Here is a 6,574-nt window from a genome sequence, read left to right as displayed (position 1 = left end):
CTAAATGCCTACTCATGTATACAGTATCTAACAAAATACATCACAAAGAAAGAAAGTGGACTGTCAGAGTACCTGAAAACAGTGATTGACAATTCAAACATGGACCGAGTCAATGAGTGTGATGAAATGAAAGCGATCATGCAAGCGTACTCTAAAAAGCGAGAAATTAGTGCTCAGGAGTGTGTTGCTCGAGCCTGTGGATTAAAGATGAAAAACTGTTCCCGCAGTGTTGTGTTCATACCCACAGACGATAATCCTGTAAAGATGAGTCGACCAATGTCTTTCTTGGAGGATATCCCATCGGATTCCTGCAATATATGGATGACCAGTTTGACGGATAAGTACAAAGCAAGGCCTGAAATACCCGAATATGAGGAAATGTGTTTGGCTGATTTCGCTGCTACCTGCAGGTTTGTAAGTTCAGAGAAGGCAAGCACTAATGGTGTTTTACCACTTTTAAATCAGCTGGGATTTGTAACAAGGCGAAAAAATGACAAGCCCTCCGTCATCCGCTACTATCATTGTTCTAAAGAGAAGGAACCGGAGCAGTTTTATGCCAGATTACTGAGACTGTACCTTCCTCATCGGTCAGAGTTTGAAATTCGAAGCGTCAGTCTTCCTACCTACGAGTCCTTTTACTCCTCTGGCTGTGTCCGCCTACCAGGTTCAGACCTCCTTGAAACCGTCAAAAGTGTTGTCAAGAGAAACAGAGACAAATATGAGAAAAACAGTGAGGAGATTGAGAGTGCCCTTGAAGAGTTTGAGGAAAGCAGAGACCATGTGATTGATGAGTGGTGTAATCTTGCTCCTGAATCTGAAGTTGTGAGGTTGCAGTGTGACGACGACCTTCAGCCAGCAGAGACTGAAAACGAACAGGAAAATGTACCAGACTTTTGTCCTCAGTCTTCTGCCATCAATGAAATGCGAGCCATCAGAGAACCTCCCGCTATGGATCCGAATTTGCTGAGACAAATGTATCAGAACCTGAACCAGAAGCAGGCCTGTATCTTCTATTTCATCAGAGACTTCTGCCTTAAACTTGTGTGCGGTCTGAAACCAGAGCCATTTTTTCTGTATGTAAATGGTGGGGCAGGTACTGGAAAGTCGCATCTGATTCGATGCATTTACTCAGAGGCACGCAAAATACTCAGCAGGCTGCCACGATTCTCAGAGGATGCTGATATTTCTGCTCCAACTGTTCTGCTCACTTCTTTCACTGGAACGGCAGCTTTCAACATCGGTGGAACAACACTGCACTCTTTGTTCAAACTTCCAAGGTCGTTAAAACCTCCAATTCAAGGTCTTGGCAATCAGTTGGATGAAATCAGGTCAGAACTATTCAACGTTCAAATCTTGATCATTGATGAGATCTCAATGGTTTCTAAGCCCCTCTTTGCTTATGTGGATGCACGGCTCAAACAAATCAAAGGAAGTCATAAACCATTTGGAGATGTATCTGTATTGGTGCTCGGCGATTACGCTCAGCTGAAACCAATTCGCCAATCTACACCTCTTTGTGTTCACGACCCAGCGGATATTGACTTGTGGCAGGAACATTTTCAAATGACCTCTCTAACTGAGATTATGAGGCAAAAAGATGATATTGCGTTTGCAGAGATGCTGAACAGAATTCGGGTGAAAGGAAAAACTGATGAATTGTCTCAGGCTGACAGAGATTTGTTATCACAAGCCATCACAGAACCAAGTCTTTGCCCTGCTGACGTTTTGCACATTTTTGCAACCAATAAGTTGGTGGATGAACACAATTTGGCAACTCTGAACTTGTTACATTCCAACATCATCACCATCGACGCAGATGACTTCCAAAAGGATCCACGAACAGGCAGAATGGCACGCAAAGAAAGACCATGCAAGGGAGGTAGAAATGATTTAGCAGACACTTTGAAAGTTGCCGTTGGAGCTCAGGTCATGCTTACCAGAAATATCGATGTTCAAAATGGCTAGTTAATGGTGCATTTGGTGTCCTAACAGCTGTTGTAACTTCTGACACTGATGAACACAGCATCAGTAAGCTGGGCCTGACAATGGATAATCAAACAAGTGGGACCAGAAACCAAAGTGGACCTTCAGAGACTGCCAATCTTGTTTACATCGAGAGAGCGGAGGAGAATCTGAAGCTAAATGGAGTGGTACGTAGACAGTTTCCTGTGAAACTGGCTTTTGCTTGTACTATTCACAAAACCCAAGGCCTAACAACAAATGCAGCTGTGGTGTCTTTGAAGAAAATCTTTGAACCAGGTATGGCATACGTAGCTCTCAGCAGGGTAACGTCTCTCAGTGGACTCTACCTACTGGATTTCGACGAAAAAAAAATATTTGCCAATCCTCAAGTCACTGCAGCTCTTCAGACCATGAGACAAGCCAGCGTAGATGACATGATGCCTCTTCTTCAGGTGAAAGAAACTTTAAACAGGCCAGAAACACTGGTAATTGTTTCGCATAACACCGAGGGACTCCCATCTCACATCTGTGACATAAGAAAACATCACGAACTGTGTCTGGCAGATGTGCTGTGTCTGACTGAAACTCACCTAAAAGGATCTTTTGTTTACGATAATCTGCATCTGGATGGCTACAATATGTTCAAACGAAACAGACATGTGTCATACTCAAATTTTCCCCAAATGGCTTCCAAAAGTGGAGGTGGTGTGGCGGTTTATGTGAGAAACCATATTAAGGTTAATGAAAGAAAATATTTGCAAAATGTGACTGATCTTGAATTTGTGGCTTTGAAGGTTGAGTCTCCATTCAGGGCAGTGATTGCAGCTGTGTACCGACCTCCCGACTACAGCCTGAGACCGTTCCTGGAAAATCTGGTAAGCCTTCTGGATGCACTGGAGATGTTGGACTGTCACCCTGTCATTGTATGTGGAGATTTCAACGAGAATCAGGTACGCAGTTCACCAGGGCAAATTCTGGAGCTGTTTCAGTCTCGGGGATATGTTCAGTTGATCACTTCTGCTACCACAGAGAAAAACACATTGCTTGATCTAATTTTCATTTCTCAGCCACAGAAATCTTTACATTCAGGTGTGATGAGAACATACTACAGTTACCATGATCCTGTGTTCTGTGTCCTGTCCACAACCGAATCATCAGAGGTCTGTGAGTAAAAGCATGCCAAAGGTAAACTTTTTTTAAAATGACTGTATTTCCTCTTAAAATGTCTTACACAACAGCGTTCCTAATTATATTTCTTCAAATCATTACATTATTCAGCCAATAAGAGTTATGCCATTTTTTTAAATATTAGGAATCCAAACAGTTTGTTTTAAGAATATTGCAATTTTTTCTGTGATAAACTTTGTGGTAGAAACTATTAAAGTTATATATATGAGGCTTTTGTCACAAAATCTAACCATTTGATTAAACCTAAATAAGTCTGCTCATTTAGATTTGAGACTTTAAATTAAAGGTCAATTTAATATAATATAAATATATATATATAGTATGTAATATAGGATATGATTAATGTAAAATTCAAATTCATAAAAACTTTAAAGAAGTTGTGGCTTGTGCATTTATATTGATAAGTGCACAAACCACAACTCTTTCAGCAGTTCTAAACAAGCTGCTACAGTAGATCACAAAAAAAATTAACCAGGAGGTCTGTGTGTAACACAGGCTTCCTCATGAACCAATAACATATGCCAGCTGATGCCCCCTTGGGATGAAAAATGGGAGTTTAGGAAGGGTTCAGGCATAGTGGGTGGGTAGGTGGGTGGGGGGCTTTGACTAGGAACATTTTAGTCTCAACATCAGTTAACACCACCTGAAAAACGACTGCAAGCTTCAACATCTCCTCCAGTTCACACTCGACCAAAACAGAAGATCCTACTGCATCCTAACATGACAGTCGTTATTGAAGGCACAGGGTGAAATGCATCCTTTCAGCTCACAACTGAGCACTGGTGACCACTGAGGGGAAAAAAGAACTTCCTTACACAGAAACATGTTCTCCAGCTTGAGCACTCAGAGACATGTCCTCTTGCTGCATCAGTCAAGGGATATCCTACTGCTGCGGCTGAAGTGGAGCTATTTGATTTGTAAGTGTAAATGTTCACTTCTTTTCTCTGAGAATGCTATTGTTACTCATGATAAATCTCTTTGCATTACAGATTAAAGTGTCTTAAGTTGTAGCTCGGCCATCCACTCCAATCAAGCTGAGACTCTCACAGCTAAACATGAAGTTAACATCTGTTCATGAAACTTCACTTACAAGACATTGTGTCTCCTGCAGCAAGGTTGAAGGTAACTACCTATCATGTGTCATAGGACGTTTACCATTTATAGGTCATTACAACACATGTTTTCTCTTGGTTTCTCAGGAGGACTTTCCCATGCATGTCTGGTATCCCCAAGGCATCCCTTTCACCAGCAGAGATGAAGTGCAGCCGACTCTGGTGAGAACTCAATATTGCTTCTGTTCAACTAACTGAGAAATAACTACAATCTTTGTCCAGCTGACTGTCGTATTTATTTTTTCATCTTTAGTGGACGTAATGTTAGCGTGTTACGACAGCAAAACGCGTTGTGACAGATGACATGATACAACAGTCAGCATTTCAGGACACCTGTGACGAGGACTGAGGTTTCCATTTATTGATTTATTTTGAATATTACAGTATAAAATCATGCACAGGAACAAGAAATCCAAAAGACAGATATTTTTGGACCACAGTTATCTTAACATGTTTGAAAAGAAGTAGGAAGAAGTAAGAAACTTGAACTGTTTGCTCAGAGGGTTAAAGTGTCTCACTTTATTCCTGAAGATCTGCACCCATCTGTCCAATGATGTTGCAAACACTGAGCAGGTTAAAGGAAGCTGCAGCGGCAATCAGAAAGACCCCATCGAGTGTGAACATTTATATCTTCACAGTGACTGATTTGTATTATTATTTTAACTTGCATCACCAGAATCATCTTCACAACAACCATGTAAATGTGAACTATACACAGTTTTGACAAATTTGTAATTAAGCTCATTTCATTCTGCTAAAATCTCTGTAGATTTGCAGATTTACATCATGTTTACGTACAAATGTGTTTTTTTAATCAGGTTTCCACATGTTGGGTTAAAGTGTCAACTAGTGAAAGTTTAAATATGTAAGATATCAAATCTCAAGTGTTTTAGTTTAGCAGGATTATTTTCATCATACTAAAAGTGGGAATAAGACGGGACTCCTAGTGTGTAAACTTGTGACTTTATGCAATGAGTAATGCTTTGTCATCTGTTGATATTAATGAACATGGTGACAATAAAAAGGAAAGAAAAAACTAAATCTTTACGAGAAACCAAAAAAAAGTAAATTATGCTATTGTAATATTTTTAAAGTCACATATTACACAACTGTGAATCCTGTATTTATGTGGGGGGAGGGGTATCAGCTGGTAAAATGTTATGGCAAAGGATTGCCACACTTATGCTATTTGAGCAACTAATATAGACATCAGGGAAAAGAAAAGAGAAAAGCATTGTCAATTAATTTTAATCATTAGCAAAATTAGAATAAGGGTGTTGAACTAGTATAGTTTAGCAATAGGATAAACAACACTCAGATACTACATTTTAAACTGGATTTGTTTCTTGGGGAGGGGGTTTGTTCACATTCTTTTCAGTAGAGGCTTTGTAATCTTGACATTCCATTCTTTAAGCTTAAGAATGAAAATACAATACATTTCTAATATAATTGACCATGTCCTCATAGGTTTTTTCTGTATCTGTGTAACTTGTACACCTCCAGTTTCACAATGTATTGCTACTACTGTGTTATGCTTTAGTGAGTTTTTTCTTTACTGAAGTATAAAGCATGAATCATTTTTGATCATTTTCATAATCAAAAATAATTCCGTTCTTTTTTTTGCACAGAAAGCTGTTTATTGTGCATGATTTGAGAAGACCTACTTCTCATATCATGTCTTCTAAAAAGCCCAGTCAGTCGTGGCAGATGGCTGCTTGTATCGAGCCTGGATCTGTCAGAGGTTTCTTCCTGTTGAAGGGAGTTTTTCCTCTCCACTGTTGCTCGGTACAAGGGATTGCAAAAAAGTCAATGATACACAGCAAATGTGTTTCACTTTTATGTCCCATTGAGGAGGAATAAATGGTAAATATCATTAAGGCAATGCAATCTTCTGGGTTTCTTTAGAAACTGTTTACTTTGAATAATTCAGAATATTGTACTGCTTGATAGTCTGAATCAAATGAAATGTTTGTATGACTTGACTGAAATGAAAAAGTTCTATGACATTTTACAAAATGTGTGACATTGTGTATTGACAGTATGTAAAGAAAATAAATAGAACTGAGTACATTCTTAGTTTGCCTTTTGATACGCGCAGCATTATTACACTTAGTGCAGTTTTCCAGGTTTATATTCAATTTATTTATTTTGCATTTAAAGTGAGTGTGGTTATGGTCATTTTTTGACCTCAAGTCCCAAATTTTCCAATCCATTTACAAATTAAAAATCTTTTGGTTTACAAAACTCATTTGGCTATTTTACAAAAATTAAATCCATGTAAGGTTTTCCATCACAAACATTAATAAATGTAC

The 6,574-nt window shown here is 39.0% G+C and overlaps 1 long non-coding RNA gene across 1 annotated transcript; it reads left to right on the top strand.

Annotated features, from left to right (window-relative positions):
• The first annotated feature begins 3,466 nt into the window (after positions 1-3,466).
• LOC145548698 (uncharacterized) lies at positions 3,467-6,338 on the top strand. The gene is made up of 3 exons (XR_014084701.1): positions 3,467-4,272; positions 4,350-4,424; positions 4,516-6,338. It is a non-coding gene; the product is annotated as an uncharacterized LOC145548698 (long non-coding RNA).
• Positions 6,339-6,574: the final 236 nt, after the last annotated feature.

The sequence above is a fragment of the Poecilia reticulata genome, chromosome 18 (genome assembly GCF_904066995.2).
Source record: "Poecilia reticulata chromosome 18, P_reticulata-male-v2, whole genome shotgun sequence".
Classification (NCBI taxonomy): Eukaryota; Metazoa; Chordata; class Actinopteri; order Cyprinodontiformes; family Poeciliidae; genus Poecilia; species Poecilia reticulata.
Note: the sequence above shows the minus strand (reverse complement) of the source record. Positions and strands in the feature narration are given on the sequence as shown.